Here is an 18660-nt window from a genome sequence, read left to right on the forward strand (position 1 = left end):
TACAGTCAGTCTGCAAACGAGTATGCACTATGGCCGCAATGTGTTTACTCTGTGTTTACGATACTGCAATGGTAATATATATATATATATATATATATATTATTTATTTAACCTTTATTTACCTAGGCAATATCAGTTAAGAACAAGTTCTTATTTACAATTATGGCCTACCAAAAGGCAAAAGGCCTCCTACGGGGGGGATTAAAAATGTCAAATAAAATAAAAATATTGGACAAAACACACATCACGACAAGAAAGACACAATAACATTACAAAAAGAGACCTAAGACAACAACATTATATGGCAGCAACACATGAAAACAGCATGGTAGCAACACCACATGACAACAACATGGTAGCAACACAACATGGCAGCAGCACAACATGGTAGCAGCACAAAACATGCTACAAACATTATTGGGCACAGACAACAGCACAAAGGGCAAGAAGGTGGAGACAATAATACATCACGCGAAGCAGCCACAACTCTCAGTAAGAGTGTCATTGATTGAGTCCTTGAATGAAGAGATGGAGATAAAACGGTCCAGTTTGAGTGTTTTTTGCAGCGTACTGAAATAAGGAGCGACCCAGGGAAGTGTGTGCTTTGGGGACCTTTAACAGAACGTGACTGACAGGAGGATGAGGGCTGCAGTAGGTATCTCAGATAGTGGGGAGTGAGACCTAAGAGGGTTTTATAAATAAGCATCAACCAGTGGGTCTTGCGACGTGTATACAGAGATGACCAGTTTACAGAGGAGTAAAGAGTACTAGTGACGTGTCCTATAAGGAGCATTGGTGGCAAATCTGATGGCCGAATGGTAAAGAACATCTAGGCACTCGAGAGCACCCTTACCTGCAGATCTACAAATTACGTCTCCGTAATCTAGCACGGGTAAGATGTTTATCTGAATCAGGGTTAGTTTGGCAGCTGGGGTAAAAGAACAATTACGATTGATGAAACCAAGTCTAGATTTCACCTTAGCCTGCAGCTTTGATATGTGCTGAGAGAAGGACAGTGTACCATCTAGCCATACTCCCAAGTACTTGTATGAGGTGACTACCTCAAGCTCTAAACTCTCAGAGGTAGTAATCACACTGGTGGGGAGAGGGGCATTCTTCTTCCCAAACTACATGACCTTTGTTTTGGAGGTGTTCAGAACACGGTTAAGGGCAGAGAAAGCCCTTAACAGAAAATAAGCTAGTATTTGTTCGACCGAATGCGTGAGCATTTGACATGAGATCAGGGTCAAACGAGCCATTTTTTTGTTGTTGAAATACTCAGTTGTCCAACACATAGATAACAAACTAAACAAGCTAGCCATCTACTTAGCCCTGTTAGCCCAAGCTAACGTTATGACAACAGTGTTTTCCACAAGTAGATAGATTAGCCAGTCAAATACAAAAAAGTAACCAGCCAGGCATCCCAAAATAACGATATTTTAGTGGCCTCTAGTACATTCTAATACATGGCTCATCAACTACACCGAACAACAATATAAACACAACAAGTGTCGGTCCCATGTTTCATGAGCTGAAATAACATTTCCCAGAAATGTTCCTTATGCACACAAATATTATTTCTCTCAAATTGTGTGCACCAATTTGTTTACATCCCTGTGAGTGACAATTTCTCCTTTGCCAAGATAATCCATCCACTTGACAGGTGTTGCATATCAAGAAGCTGACTCAACGGCATGATCATTGTGCTGGGGACAATAAAAGGCCACTCTAAAATGTGCAGTTTTGCCCCACTCAACACAATGCCACAGCTGTCTCAAGTTTTGAGGGAGCGTGCAATTGGCATGCTGACTGCAGGAATATCCACCATAGCTGTTGCCAGAGAATTGAATGTTCATTTCTCTACCATAAGTCACGTCCAATGTTGTTTTAGATCATTTGTCAGTGCGTCCAACCGGCCTCATAACCGCAGACCAGATGTAACCACAAAAGCCCAGGATGACAGCGTGTTCCAGTTCCCGCCAATATCCAGCAACTTCGCACAGCCATTGAAGAGGAGTGGGACAACGTTCCACAGGCCGCAATCAACAGCCTGATCAACTCTATTCGAAGGAGATGTGTCGCGCTGCATGAGGCAAATGGTGGTCACACCAGATACTGACTAGTTTTCTTATCCATGCCCCTACCTTTTTTTTGTTACAGTATCTGTGACCAACAGATGCACATCTGTATTCCCAGTCATGTGAAATCCATAGATTAGGTCCTAATGAATTCATTTCAATTGACTGATTTCCTTATATGTACTGTAACTCAGGGCTATTTTTGTGCATGGTCGTGGGTCCGGAACATAATGACAAATAATTTGGAGACTGCAAATTGACACACTGCTCGCTTAACCCGGAAGCCAGCTGCACCAATCTGGCGGAGAAGTCAGCTTGCAGGCACCTGGCCTGCCACAAGGATTTGCTTGAGTGCGATGGGACAAGGAAATCCAGGCCGGCTAAACCCTCTCCTAACCCGGATGACCCTGGGCCAATTGTACGCCGCCTCATGGGTCTCCCGGTCACATCCGGTTGTAACACAGCCTGGGGTGCTTACATTTTCCTCTCTATTATGGTGGGAATATTTGGCAAAATATTTCCAAAAATAAAATCACTTCCTGGTGGTTTTGCAGTGTTTTATGTCCAACAATGAATATGTAAATATGTAGTACCATGTAGTACCAGTCAAACGTTTAGATACACCTACTCATTCAAGGATTTTTCTTTATTGTTACTATTTTCTACATTGTAGAATAAAAGTGAAGACATCAAAACTGTAAAATAACACATATGGAATCATGTAGTAACCAAAAATGTGTTAAACAAATCAAAATATATGTTAAATTTGAGATTCTTCAAAGTAGCCAAAGATCCTTCATTAACTTGTCTCCTCCCCTTCATCTACAACGATTGAAATGGATTTAACAAGTTACATCAATAAGGGATCATAGCTTTCACCTGGATTCACCTGGTCAGTCTGTCATGGAATGAGCAGGTGTTCTTAATGTTTTGTATACTCAGTGTATAACCCTGTTTCATGATTTATGAATGACAAAGGGATATTCAGTCAGTTCGACACCTTTTATAAACTAGTCAACACTTGATAAACGATTGTGTCAGAAAACAATAACTAGGCTATTGGATTTAGACTCATCGTTACTACTTACATTACGTAGGACGTGCAAATTCACGAGCATCATGCTCTTTCTCCCTCCGCCGTGTAAGAAATTAGACTGCAACCAGAGATCTGTATATAATGACAATATGTTTCTGTCTCCGCCCAAACAATGGGAGTCATTGTCCCAAAGGTGGGAAGGCAGTTTAGGTACAACATAAGCCCATAGAAACGCATTAGGCTTATTTTGGAAAGATTTTGGCGAGAGTGAAACCTCTCACTTTGCCTCCTCCTCTGCTGCGTTTCCCTGTCATCGCTCGCTTTGTAAAAGATCACTAGAAGATGCATATCGTTCAATCTAGCGGGAGAGGGCTCAACGAACTAGCCAATTGGAACTTTAAAAATAAAAGTAGCCTAGTTAATATGAAGTGGAAAATGTAGCTGCCTGAAAATGAGTGTGTAACCGGCTGATTAGCCAACAACTGACGCTAAACGAAAACACTGTGAACAACTAGCTAGCTTCATCTGGCTAGTGTGGCTTGACTGGACCGGGTCCGACTATCATCAACCAAATACAAAAACTGTTTTATAAATTAGGGGTATTTTAGATGATGACACCTCGTTACATAATTAGCTAGCTAACTATAGCTACTGAAACAGATTATATCATTTTGCCATCGTTTGGGGGGAGAACATTGTTTGCATCCATCAGCTAGCTAGCTTTGTTTCTGACCAGCACTGTCCCAGAGCTTGGGGAAGTGTGTGTCTGACCAACACTGTCCCAGAGCTTGGGGAAGTGTGTTTCTGACCAGCGCTGTCCCAGAGCTTGGGGACGTGTGTTTCTGACCAGCACTGTCCCAGAGCTTGGGGAAGTGTGTGTCTGACCAGCACTGTCCCAGAGATTGGGGAAGTGTGTTTCTGACCAGCACTGTCCCAGAGCTTGGGGAAGTGTGTTTCTTACCAGCACTGTCCCAGAGATTGGGGAAGTGTGTTTCTGACCAGCACTGTCCCAAAGCTTGGGGAAGTGTGTTTCTGACCAGCACTGTCCCAGAGCTTGGGGAAGTGTGTTTCTGACCAGCACTGTCCCAGAGATTGGGGAAGTGTGTGTCTGACCAGCACTGTCCCAGAGATTGGGGAAGTGTGTTTCTGACCAGCACTGTCCCAGAGCTTGGGGAAGTGTGTTTCTGACCAGCACTGTCCCAGAGCTTGGGGAAGTGTGTTTCTGACCAGCACTCTCCCAGAGCTTGGGGAAGTGTGTTTCTGACCAGCACTGTCCCAGAGCTTGGGGAAGTGTGTTTCTGACCAGCACTGTCCCAGAGCTTGGGGAAGTGTGTTTCTGACCAGCACTGTCCCAGAGCTTGGGGAAGTGTGTTTCTGACCAGCACTGTCCCAGAGCTTGGGGAAGTGTGTTTCTGACCAGCACTGTCCCAGAGCTTGGGGAAGTGTGTTTCTGACCAGCACTGTCCCAGAGCTTGGGGAAGTGTGTTTCTGACCAGCACTCTCCCAGAGCTTGGGGAAGTGTGTTTCTGACCAGCACTGTCCCAGAGCTTGGGGAAGGGTGTTTATGACCAGCACTGTCCCAGAGCTTGGGGAAGTGTGTGTCTGACCAGCACTGTCCCAGAGCTTGCGGAAGTGTGTGTCTGACCAGCACTGTCCCAGAGATTGGGGAAATGTGTTTCTGACCAGCACTGTCCCAGAGCTTGGGGAAGTGTGTTTCTGACCAGCACTGTCCCAGAGATTGCAGCGGCAGGTGCGCAAGACAAAACATTAACAGCATCATAGCATAGGTATCGATGAATCGTTGTGACGTATGAAATAGGATTGATAGTGTAATCAATGTGTAATGACTACGTACAAAATTGTTGAACATGTTAAATTATTATGTGCAATCATATTCAGGTCCTGATTGGTCAACAAGCTTATTTGACGATTCAAATAGTGTTATTTGACATGTATCTTTTTTGACACTCAAAGACCCAAAATATGTTCCATAGAAAAGTGCTACTGCTATCTTGTTTCAAAACTATGAACCTTGGAAAGTATTATTGGCTGCTCCAACTGTATTCACAAGTATAAAAACCTCACCATATGCAGTACTGTATGCTACTGAAAATTGCTTGTAATGAGTTGGTACGAACAGTCTATTTATATGTATTGGTAATGTAATTAAATGTACTTCTACTTACGACAGACTTTGAGACGTGTTCATGTCATTTGTCCCCGTGGAATGAAATCAGTCCGCGATGTACCTAGCCATGTGTTAAAAAAGCAACCGTCTTCACACGAGAGAACAGATTGGCAATCTTGTCACAGTGTCAAAGGTCTCCCTCCTGTGATTTCCAATGACTGCTAAATAAATCTCAAGCTCTAATTGCAAACACCCTTATGATTCACTGCTTAAAGTACTCCGATACTGCCTGGGGACTCCACATAAGCATTATTTTCAACAAATTAAACATTTACATTTTTTCCAGCATGTAGCCAATCTTGCCGTTCCCCTACAGACAAATGAATCCCTCCGAGAGGGAGAGGCTGAATGGTGACTATAAAACTAATTTGTTCCCCCAATAATTAGGAATGACTAAGAACACCTCCCCCAAACCCCTCCATCACCACTCCTGTTATTGCGATGGTGACGTTTCCATGGCGACCCATTCCCCTCTTCTCATTTCCACCTCCTCCTTTCACCTGAACGCCTCACAGAGTGCCCCGTGTTCGCCTTAGAGTCATGTGCTTGATATCGTCAAAGTTGTTCTCCAACTTCACACACTTCTGGAGAAAGAGAGGGGTGAGTGCGAGAGAGAGAGAGAGCAAGAGAGAGAGAAAGAGAGGGAGAGAGAGAGAAAGAGAGAGAGAGAGGAAAAGAGAGCGAGATAGAGAGATATATCAGATACTGTAGATGACGAGTCCATCCCAAGAAACAGAAGCAGAAGAAATACTATAAAATCTGAACGCATTGCGTACTTATTCATTATAATGTACCGTAGCAATGGAATGCGGTTTTATATATGACCTTTTAGGATGAGTACACCACTGAGTAATGCACTATAGCCAAAGATACAGGCCTCTTAGAAATTCCTGTTTCAAATAAGGATGATTAATTTGACACAGTAACGCGACACGGTTTACATTATCTGAAGGGAATCTATAGGGATCCGTTTTATAACGTCGACAAAGTTCACCATAAGCTGTTTCCTTTATTTAATAACCTAACACAGTTCAGGCCTAAACACTGTTCACTGACTTAATCCTCTTAATGATGCGCAATGGGAGAGTAAATACAGCCAGCACAGTAGGCCCATTTTAGATTAAAGAGAAGGGAAGTATTTGGGAAGGGAGTGGAGAGTGGAGGGGAGTTGGATAGGGAGTGTGGTGGGAGACTTTATAAAGCTAATGCATATATCATTTTATTTCACTTGCCTCCACCATCAAACACACCTTGGGGCACGCTGATAATTGATATGTACTTTTAAATGCCGATATAAAAAAAATCCCTACCTCACATTTGGTATGTAATAAATTGAGCTTCAAATCTAAACCTGCCTCACCTAAAGCCCATTCTTGTGGGAGGCTGCTATAGACCACCACGTGCTAACAATTAGTATCTGGATAATGTGTGATATGCTTGATAATGTGCATTCGGAAAGTACTTTTTCCACATTTTATTACGTTACAGTCTTGTTCTAAAATGTCTGTTTCCCAAATATGGGTGTGTGTAGTTGTTTTCTGTCTTTGTGTGTCTGCACCAGACAGAACTGTTTCGTTTTCGTTTCACTCTCTTTGTTATTTTGTTTAGTATTTCTGTTCCAATAAATAACATGAACACTTACCACGCTGCACATTGGTCCGATCCTTCATACTCCTCATCAGAAGAGGAAGAAAACCACTAAAACAACAAAAAAATATCACATTTACATACAGTGAGGGAAAAAAGTATTTGATCCCCTGCTGATTTTGTATGTTTGCATACTGACAAAGAAATGGTCTATAATTTTAATGGTAGGTTTATTTGAACAGTGAGAGACAGAATAACAAACAAAAAAAACGCATGTCAAAAATGTTATAAATTGATTTGCATTTTAATGAGGGAAATAAGTATTTGACCCCTCTGCAAAACATGATTTAGTACTTGGTGGCAAAACCCTTGGTTGGCAATAACAGAGGTCAGACGTTTTTGTAGTTGGTCACCAGGTTTGCACACATCTCAGGAGGGATTTTGTCCCACTCCTCTTTGCAGATCTTCTCTAAGTAATTAATGTTTCGAGGCTGACGTTTGGCAACTCGAACTTTCAGCACCCTCCACAGATTTTCTATGGGATTAAGGTCTGGATACTGGCTAGGCCACTCCAGGACCTTAATGTGCTTCTTCTTCAGCCATTCCTTTGTTGCCTTGGCATTGTGTTTTGGGTCATTGTCATGCTGGAAAACCCATCCACGACCTATTTTCAATGCCCTGGCTGAGGGAAGGAGGTTCTCACCCAAGATTTGACGGTACATGGCCCCGTCCCTTTGATGCGGTGAAGTTGTCCTGTCCCCTTAGCAGAAACACACCCCCAAAGCATAATGTTTCCACCTCCATGTTTGACGGTGGGGATGGTGTTCTTGGGGTCATAGGCAGCATTCCTCCTCCTCCAAACACGGCGAGTTGAGTTGATGCCAAAGAGCTCCATTTTGGTCTCATCTGACCACAACACTTTCACCCAGTTGTCCTCTGAATTATTCAGATGTTCATTGGCAAACTTCAGACGAGCATGTACAGTGCCTTGCGAAAGTATTCGGCCCCCTTGAACTTTGCGACCTTTTGCCACATTTCAGGCTTCAAACATAAAGATATAAAACTGTATTTTTTTTGTGAAGAATCAACAACAAGTGGGACACAATCATGAAGTGGAACGACATTTATTGGATATTTCAAACTTTTTTAACAAATCAAAAACTGAAAAATTGGGCGTGCAAAATTATTCAGCCCTCTTACTTTGTAGCGCCACCTTTTGCTGCGGTTACAGCTGTAAGTCGCTTGGGGTATGTCTCTATCAGTTTTGCACATCGAGAGACCGACATTTTTTCCCATTCCTCTTTGCAAAACAGCTCGAGCTCAGTGAGGTTGGATGGAGAGCATTTGTGAACAGCAGTTTTCAGTTCTTTCCACAGATTCTCGATTGGATTCAGGTCTGGACTTTGACTTGGCCATTCTAATACCTGGATATGTTTATTTTTGAACCATTCCATTGTAGATTTTGCTTTATGTTTTGGATCATTGTCTTGTTGGAAGACAAATCTCCGTCCCAGTCTCAGGTCTTTTGCAGACTCCATCAGGTTTTCTTCCAGAATGGTCCTGTATTTGGCTCCATCCATCTTCCCATCAATTTTAACCATCTTCCCTGTCCCTGCTGAAGAAAAGCAGGCCCAAACCATGATGCTGCCACCACCATGTTTGACAGTGGGGATGGTGTGTTCAGAGTGATGAGATGTGTTGCTTTTACGCCAAACATAACGTTTTGCATTGTTGCCAAAAAGTTCAATTTTGGTTTCATCTGACCAGAGCACCTTCTTCCACATGTTTGGTGTGTCTCCCAGGTGGCTTGTGGCAAACTTTAAACGACACTTTTTATGGATATCTTTAAGAAATGGCTTTCTTCTTGCCACTCTTCCATAAAGGCCAGATTTGTGCAATATACGACTGATTGTTGTCCTATGGACAGAGTCTCCCACCTCAGCTTTAGATCTCTGCAGTTCATCCAGAGTGATCATGGGCCTCTTGGCTGCATCTCTGATCAGTCTTCTCCTTGTATGAGCTGAAAGTTTAGAGGGACGGCCAGGTCTTGGTAGATTTGCAGTGGTCTGATACTCCTTCCATTTCAATATTATCGCTTGCACAGTGCTCCTTGGGATGTTTAAAGCTTGGGAAATCTTTTTGTATCCAAATCCGGCATTAAACTTCTTCACAACAGTATCTCGGACCTGCCTGGTGTGTTCCTTGTTCTTCATGATGCTCTCTGTGCTTTTAACGGACCTCTGAGACTATCACAGTGCAGGTGCATTTATACGGAGACTTGATCACACACAGGTGGATTGTATTTATCATCCTTAGTCATTTAGGTCAACAATGGATCATTCAGAGATCCTCACTGAACTTCTGGAGAGAGTTTGCTGCACTGAAAGTAAAGGGGCTGAATAATTTTGCACGCCCAATTTTTCAGTTTTTGATTTGTTAAAAAAGTTTGAAATATCCAATAAATGTTGTTCCACTTCATGATTGTGTCCCACTTGTTGTTGATTATTCACAAAAAATACATTCTATATCTTTATGTTTGAAGCCTGAAATGTGGCAAAAGGTCGCAAAGTTCAAGGGGGCCGAATACTTTCGCAAGGCACTGTATATGTGCAGGAATTCAAACCTTCACGGCGTAGTGTGTTACCAATTGTTTTTTTGGTGACTATGGTCCCAGCTGCTTTGAGATCATTGGCAAGATCCTCCTGTGTAGTTCTGGGCTGATTCCTCACCGTTCTCATGATCATTGCAACTCAACAAGGTGAGATCTTGCATGGAGTCCCAGGCTGAGGGAGATTGACAGTTATTTTGTGTTTCTTCCATTTGCGAATAATCGCACCAACTGTTGTCACCTTCTCACCAAGCTGCTTGGCGATGGTCTTGTAGGCCATTCCAGCCTTGTGTAGGTCTACAATCTTGTCCCTGACATCCTTGGAGAGCTCTTTGGTCTTGGCCATGGTGGAGAGTTTGTAATCTGATTGATTGATTGCTTCTGTGGACAGGTGTCTTTTATACAGGTAACAAACTGAGATTAGGAGCACTCCCTTTAAGAGTGTGCTCCTAATCTCAGCTCGTTACCTGTATAAAAGACACCTGGGAGCCAGAAATCTTTCTGATTGAGAGGGGGTCAAATACTTATTTCCCTCATTAAAATGCAAATCAATTTATAACATTTTTGACATGTTTTTCTGGATTTTTTTGTTGTTATTCTGTCTCTCACTGTTCAAATAAACCTACCATTAAAATTATAGACTGATCATTGCTTTGTCAGTGGGCAAACGTACAAAATCAGCAGGGGATCAAATACTTTTTTCCCTCACTGTAAGTATTCAGACCATTTACTCTGAATACGTGTGCTGCTAAAGGTGTTGAAGCACCTCAAGTCTTTTTGCATATGAGGCTACAAGTGAGGGCACACCTGTATTTGGGGAGTTTCTCCAATTTGTCTCTGTAGATCCTCTCAAGCTCTGTCAGGTTGGATGGGGAGCGTCGCTGCACAGTTATTTTCAGGTCTCTCCAGAAATGTTTGATCGGGTTCAAGTCTCGGCTCTGGCTGGGCCACTCAAGGACATTCAGAGAGACTTGTTCCAAAGCCACTCCTGCAATGTCTTGGCTGTGTGCTTAGGGTCTTGTCTTATTGGAAGGTGAACCTTCGCCCCAGTCTCAGGTCCTGAGCACTCTGGAGCAGGTTTTCATCAAAGATCTCTCTGTACTTTGCTCCGTTCATTTTTCCCTCGATCCTGACTAGTCTCCCAGTCCCTGCCGCTGAAAAACATCCCCACAGCATGATGCTGCCACCACCATGCTTCACCGTAGGGATGGTGCCAGGTTTCCTCCAGACAGGACACCTGGCATTCAGGCCAAAGAGTTCAATCTCGGTTTCATCAGACCAGAGAATCTTGTACTTTAGATGCCTTTTGGCAAACTCCAAGCGGGCTATCATGTGCCTTTTACATAGGGGTTTCTTCCGTCTGGCTACTCTACCATAAAGGCCTGATTGGTGGAGTACTGCAGAGATGGTTGTCCTTCTGGAAGAAGGAAGAAGAAGAACACTGGAGGTCTGTCAGAGTGATCATGGAAAAAGTACCCAATTGTCATACTTGAGTAAAAGATTGAAAATGATTCAAGTAAAAGTGAAAGTCACCCAGCACACTTCAACACTCAGACATCATTTACAAACTAAGCATTTATGTTTAGTGAGTCTGCCAAATCGGAGGCATTAGGGATGACCGGGGATGTTCTCTTGATAAGTGTGTGAATTTGACAATTTTCATGTCCTGCTAAGCATTCAAAATGTAACTAGTACTTTTGGGTGTCAAGGAAAATGTAAGGAGTAAAAGGTACATTATTTTCATTAGGAATGTAGTGAAGTAAAAGTAAAAGTTGTCAACAATATAAGTAGTAAAGTAAAGTATAGATACCCCAAAAAACTACTTAAGTAGTACTTTAAAGTATTTTGAATTAAGCGGCCAAATTAATACAAAATGAAAAGCTGAAATGTCTTGAGTTCATAATTATTCAACCCCTTTGATATGGCAAGCTTAAATACATTCAGGAGTAAAAAGTATTTTATCAAGTCTCACAGTAAGTTGCATGTGCTCAATCTGTGTGCAATAATAGTGTTGGACATGATTTTTGAATAACTACCTAATCTTTGCACTCCACACATACAATTATCTGTAAGGTCCCTCAGTCGATCAGTGAATTTCAAACACAGATTCAACCACAAAGACCTGGGACGTTTTTCAATGCCTCGCAAAGAAGGGCACCTATTGGAAGATGGGTAATAAAAAAAAGACACTGAATATCCTTTTGAGCATGGTGAAGGTATCAATTACAATTTGGATGGTGTATCAATACACCCAGTCACTACAAAGATACAGGTGTCCTTCCTAACTCAGTTGCCGGAGAGAAAGGAAACCGCTCAGGGATTTCACCATGAGGCCAATGGTGACTTAAAAACAGTTACAACGTTTAATGGCTGTGATAGGAGAAAACTGAGGATGGATACACAACATTGTAGTTACTCCACAATACTAACCTAATTGAGAGTGAAAAGAAGGAAGCCTGTACAGAAAAAAATATTCTAAAACATGCATCCTGTTTACAACAAGGCACTAAAATAATATTGCAAAATAAATTTGGCAGTGATATCATCATCAGTGATATGCACAGGGAGGAACTTTAAGCTTTTGACCTTCTCCACTGCTGCCCCGTCAATGTAGGTGGGGGCGTGCTCTCACTGCTGTCTCCTGTAGTCCACGATCAGCTCCTTTGTTTTGTTGACGTTAAGGGAAAGGTTATTTTCCTGGAACCACTCCACCAAGGCACTCACATCCTCCCTGTAGGCTGTCTCGTCATTGGTGGTTATCAGGCCTACCCCTGTTGTGTCGTCTGGAAGCTTAATGATTGTGTTGGAGACATGTGTGGCCACGCAGTCATCGGTGAACAGGGAGTACAAAAGGGGCTGAGCATGCACCCCTGTGGGGCTCCCGTGTTGAGGATCAGCGTGGCGGAGGAGATGTTGCTGCCTTCACCACTTGGGTTTGGCCCGTTAGGAAGTCCAGGACCCAGCTGCACAGAGAGGGGTTCAGACCCAGGGCCTTGAGCTTAGTGATGAGCTTGGAGGGTATGGTGTTGAAGGCTGAGCTGTCGTCGATGAACAGCATTCCTACAGGTAGGTACTCCTCTTGTCCAGGTGGGATAGGGCAGTGTGCAGTGCAATGGCGATTGCATTGTCCGTGGATCTGTTGGGGATGAATGCAATCTGTAGTGGGTCTAGGGTGTCAGGTAAGATGGAGGTGATATGGTCCTTAACTAGCCTCTCAAAGCACTTCATGATGACAGAAGTGATAGTCATTTAGTTCAGTTACCTTTGCTTTCTTGGGTACAAGAATGATGGTGGACATCTTGAAGCAAGTGGGGACAACAAACTGGGACAGTGAGAGATTGAATCTGTCCGTAAACACTCCAGCCAGCTGGTCTGTGCATGCTCTGGGTACTAAGCTTGGGATGTTGTCTGGGCTGGCAGCCTTGCGAGGGTTACCATTAAAGGCTGCATTAACAGTACTTAAATTGTGATGATTATATTAAAAGTGGGCATGTTTGTGCTTTAGGATGAACTAATAATAATGTGTATGGAAAAATCAACACAAAAACCCTCCATGTGTTCCCGTTCTGGCAGATCGCTGCTCTCGCTTCCTCATTCCCTTCCCTCAGGGTACTCAGATTAGTCTACATATTGTAATCAGCTGTATTTGTCTCCTAACATGAATTGTTGAGGGGAAAGGATGTCTATCATCCAGCCTCCATCTCCCTAGGTACAATGAAGGGGGCAGGGGGGGGGGTGATATTACTTATCCTGGGGGGTCCTGCTATTGCTAAGCTATCCTACAGCATGTGGAGATCTTCTTCCTCTTCCCATGTGCATTACACTTCCTCCCCCCATCAACCTTTCCCTCTGACCTCTTAGACAGCACAATGAGTACACTGCGAGTCAGCCTTATTAGACGAAGCCCTTACAAAACCAACACCTCAGTGACATTTCAGCCGGGGTTACGAAGAGGCACAAGCTTTCATTAAGAAACCTTGCCAATGCCAATTTAGGGTGTTGAGAGGGAAGCAAGGTGGACAGTTGAAAAGTCCTTTATGATTTAGGACCTGCATCTGCAAAGTCTTCTGACATGTTAGCCAAGCTCATTTGCGCTATACAATGCAACATAATTACAATTCCAATTACAACCGCCCGCCACGGTCGCCACAGGGATAACCATTGACATTTTCACTCGAAATTACCAGTTGCATTTATATTCTGCAAAGGATTTGTCTAATCCAACATCTAGGGACTCTATTATTATTAATTAGACAAAATGCTTAGTGTTGGGAATTGCCAACATATTTAAGCAGCTTATTAATATGCAGTCTCTGGTAACAAGATTTTTTTGTATAGTAGAACACTAGCCACATGGTGCGGTGGGACGAGGGGCATTAAAAATGTGCATTTGAATATGGTTAGAAGCCTCTGAAGCTGGATCTATGAGTCGATAACCAGAGGAAATGTGCAATATTAAACACATTTAGGGAAGCATCTGCTGGGCCTGGTCTTTCTGATTCATGTCCCATTGAAGCTGACACTGTTGATCGGCACTCCAAAAGGTTTCAATGAGGAAGGAAAAGGGAATTGTGACATTTTGAATGATTGTGATATAAACGTAACTACAGCATCGGATCAGGTTTTTTTTTCTCACTAAGTGACCTCTCCAGGGAAAACGCAGGGCCCTAGTTATTTTTGCCTGGGTCTAGATTTTTCCTGGTGTTGTCATTGGGTCAGGAAAAAATTCTGGCCATAGAGATGAACATAATGATGAGTATAATGAAAAATGGGGAAGAGGGTACACATGACGGACTTCTATCACAGCTCTGCTCTGCGTTTCTATTCCAGCGTTTCCTCTCGTTCTTCTTCGCGGCCGTTGAGTAGATGGCAGCGTGGGTCTGCCCCCTCGGGTTCAGGGACAGGATACTATATGGCACTGTCACGTCTGCTCCCACTCTTCAGGCGCCAGACTGCCCTGCATTACGCACTCCTGCCACCATCATTTATGCACACCTGCCTTCCCTTGTCACGCGCTTTAACGATATTGGACTCACCTGGACTCACTCAATCACCTGTTTATTACCTCCCCTATATGTGTCAGTTCCCCAGCTCTGTCCCTCGCTGCTGCATTGTTTGTCATAAGTCCATGTTACCCATGCTCTGACGCTGTTCCTGTCTTGTTCTATGTCTGTTCCCCAATAAATGTCTGACTCCCCGTACCTGCTTCTCCTGTCCGGCATCGGCTCTTACAGGCACATTGAACATAGCTCATTACCGTAGTGCGGTCTTATTGAACTAATACACTATTACAGCTTATTGTGAACTAGACAATGTCGATGCAACACCACAGAGGTCTCAGTATTGAGTGGGTTTGAGAGTAGTACAGAGAAGCAAATAAGAGAGGGCATTGAGCCACATACAGTAAGAATTGTTTTATGAAGAATCATCAGTGGTAGGACGGAATTCTGATGTGTTTTAATATAGCATATGTTTTTCTTTAGGCTACATGTTTATGGAGAGAAAAATATATTTCTACACTCTGTACATAACCATAAAGTCAATCATTTTATAAATGTTCACAGTGAAATGAAATGTGTAACTCTAATGAGAGAAAATGTCCAATTGTGGCAACAACCTATGTTATCAAACAACACATTCATGTAATTCCTTTTTTATGACTAACGTCAATAAATATAGTACCACCTAGGCCTAGTTCAGATAAGGAGGCAAATGCACTGTGAAAACAGAGACACATTGAGGCTGAATAGATTCTGATACTGCATTGCCTCCAGCTCTGACACACAGCGCCCATTGATTCAAGTTGCCAGTCAAATTATCATGGTACGTTCAAGTCTTTCAAGACTGGCACAAATGTAAAGTAGGGTCCTCTGTTCTGAAGGCAAACACAATTAGCAACCAGTGCTAAATGAGGGAAAGGAGGGAAGGGAGGGTGGACCTGAAGAGAAAAGGAAACAGCCATTACCGGCACACTAATACTAATTTAATGCTCTTCGTAGTGTAAAGGGAAACCATGTCTGTATTCATTTCAGTGCACACGGAGAGCACGATCAGACAAAGGGCAGAACAGAAGGACAAGCACAAATTGAAATGAGCCTCCCTTTGGTCCTGGTCCCAAACTGGGACTTGAAGGCAGCGTGTGAGGTTGGTGCCAGACAGATAATAGTAATTGAAACGCATGATAACACACAAACCAGATCCAAGATGTGAGTGCAGGCTGCTGTCATTCAACTGGCAAAGTGGAGGTATTTATAATAAATAAATAAAAATTGTATTAGATGATGTATATAGTATTATTGAAGGCACACGTTAAATCCACTTCAGTCAGTGACGAGTTAAAGACGGATTGTGACAATTGAGACATGGATTGTGTATTTGTGCCATTCAGAGGGTGAATGCGCAAGACAAAATATTTAAGTGCCTTTGAACGGATCATATTAGTAGGTGCAAGGCGCACACGTTTTTGTCAAGAAATGCAACGCTAGTGGGTTTTTCACACTCAACCGTTTCCAGTGTGAATCAAGAATGGTCCACTACCCAAAGGACATCCAGTTAACTTGACACAACTGTGGGAAGCACCGGAGTCAACATGGGCCAACATCTCTGTGGAACGCTTTCGACACCTTGTAGAGTCCATGCCCCGATGAATTGAGGCTGTTCTAAGGGCAAAAGGGGGTATGCAAGTCAATATTAGGAAGGTGTTCCTAATGTTTTGGTACACTCAGTGTATGTTATATGTGACTCGTTTCAGGAAACTAGGCGTATGTCGCGCGTGACTACCTCCCAGAAGAGCCATTTGAACAGAAATGCCTTCTGGAACATGTGAACTTTCATGTGCCTTAATTACAAACTTGTATGCCATGTTAAATTACGAGCCTAGTTGATTTAGCCACAGAAAAAGACAGCAACCGTCCCGCTAGCCATGATTGGCTGAGATAATGGATGGGCTGGATATGCCGAGATATGAGTTCGGATTGGTCTGCCATGTAGCACGCTTGTATCTATAACATGAGCTGGTCAGTATGTGTAGGTAATAGTTTCTAACGCAGCTTTTTTTAAAGATATCACATAGTAGAAGTGCATAAGTGTTGCTCTCCATTTTCTGAAGGACCAAGATTGGAGTATGGTAGCTAAGGAGATGAAGAAAATTATGGCGTTTGATTGCAAATATGCAGACGGAGTCGTAAAGAGAACAAACAGTAAGCTGTTGTATAAAACACCTGTCTCCGGATTACATCTTCAAACGAAGGGCAACCATGGCATCCGTGACAGAGAGGGAGAAGCGTCCATCCATGTATATGGGTAAGATAGTCTAGCTAGCTACATTTTCAGATATTACGTTTCTAAATTTGTCAAAGTTGTTTTCATTTCAAGTTAAAGTGTACTGTTAGCTAGCTAACATTAGCTGGCTGGCTAGCTAGCTAACGTTACGTGTGTGATCTGTGTAGTTATATTATTCGTATCTCAGAGCCATTTGCATTGCTAGTTATAGCCTAATGTTAGCTAGCTAACATTGAACCTGGTTGATTAGCTGCCTGCAGATTAATGCAGGCTAGGAGCATCATGAGTAGGGATTATGGTTAATTGTTTAACTACGTAGATAGCTACATATCTAAACAAAAGACTCCACTATGCAAGTAACCATTTCAATAGAATGTTCATGATGTCACTGCGACAACTGTCAATAGACGTAGCTGGTAAATTCGCTCTGGCCATCTACTCCGATTTCAGAGCACTCTCGTCTGAATTTGCTAGAGAGCAGAACAACTGATGAATTTATGAATGCACATTACCTGTTGAATTTGGCCTGTGTCAGTAAACGTTGGCAAAGAAAGTGTAATAAAATTGTCACCAGCAGCACAGTTACGCTCTGGATAACATAAAACAGCAGTGCTCTTATTTGTGTCTGGCAGTAGCTAGCAAGCTAGCCAACAGTGGTTAGCTTGGGTACTTGACTGCTAATGTTAGGTCAGAACGCCCGGATCAACCCTACACCTCGCCAGAGCGTCTAGTGTGCGCTCTGAGTGCTCTGTGAGCAAAACGCTCTGAATTTACAAACGGACAATCTGACAACTCTCAGAGGGCACTCTGAGCCTACTCTGGCACTGCAGATTAAATTTACGAACACACCCGTAGTATAAACTAGGATTTAGTCTTGAAATCTTTGGCTGTTTAGTACATGGCCTCACATGTGAAGCCTTAAAGAGATGGGCGGGGCTAAAGCTTTGGAGGGTTCTGAATGGGTGTAGACAAAGAAGAGCTCTCCAGTAGGTACCAAAACATGTATGGGCCATTTTCTTAAAAGTTACAAGTTTCTCATCTTTCAAAGCAAAATTACATTCCCATTGTTCCTCAACTGTAGTGTATGATATACAATTTTTAACTGTAGTGTATGATATACCATTTTCTAGCTCTGAGTCTCTACTTTTATCCAATGTAAAATACACAATTTTAAATGTTGTTACATAAGACCGAATCGAGCCAGTCGGTCCCATATTATATATGGAGAGAGACCTGCATTCCAATGAACATGGTTGAAAGCGCTATAGTTCTTAGCACGTTTTTAAGAGTATAAATTGTGGTATGCTAATAGTAAGTGATTTAGTAATAACTAATTGTGTTCTTCTATTCAAGATTTCAGAGGGAGAATGAACAGGTCAGCCAAACCTGAAGTAACAATTTATACTTCAATGGGAAACAGATTTTTCTATCATGCAAGGTCAATCTATTATTAAAACCACTATCAAGATACTGTATGTAAGGGAAGTGGAGAGAGTACGCTCTGTATTGAGCCTAGGGGACAGTGCTTGTTGTGTGGGAACGGTGGTATTATTTTGAGATGAGGAGGATATTTGTGTTATTTTTCATCAGACTTTGCCTAAGATTCAATTACTATTCACGTCTATACTTAGACCACAACCTAAAAACACCAGGGTCCTCAATTGTCAATAATGCATGGAAACTATTCTAAAATACTACTTAGAACAGAATTTAGAATAGTCGTACACATAGAAAGACTGTGATATATCAAGCAATCCTACTAGCATCATACTTACACCGGTAGGCGATAACCATTGATAAATACCCTCATGCTCGACTTTGGCTGTTTGCATTTCGATACACCCCTAGTTAACCATACATGGTCAAAATCACCCCTGTAAAG

The 18660-nt window shown here is 42.6% G+C and overlaps 1 pseudogene; it reads right to left on the minus strand.

Annotated features, from left to right (window-relative positions):
* Window positions 1-14719, minus strand: part of LOC110508200 — a 173334-nt pseudogene extending 158615 nt beyond the window's left edge.
* Between the last annotated feature and the right edge of the window lie 3941 nt (window positions 14720-18660).

This window comes from Oncorhynchus mykiss, chromosome 28, assembly GCF_013265735.2.
Source record: "Oncorhynchus mykiss isolate Arlee chromosome 28, USDA_OmykA_1.1, whole genome shotgun sequence".
Taxonomy (NCBI): domain Eukaryota; kingdom Metazoa; phylum Chordata; class Actinopteri; order Salmoniformes; family Salmonidae; genus Oncorhynchus; species Oncorhynchus mykiss.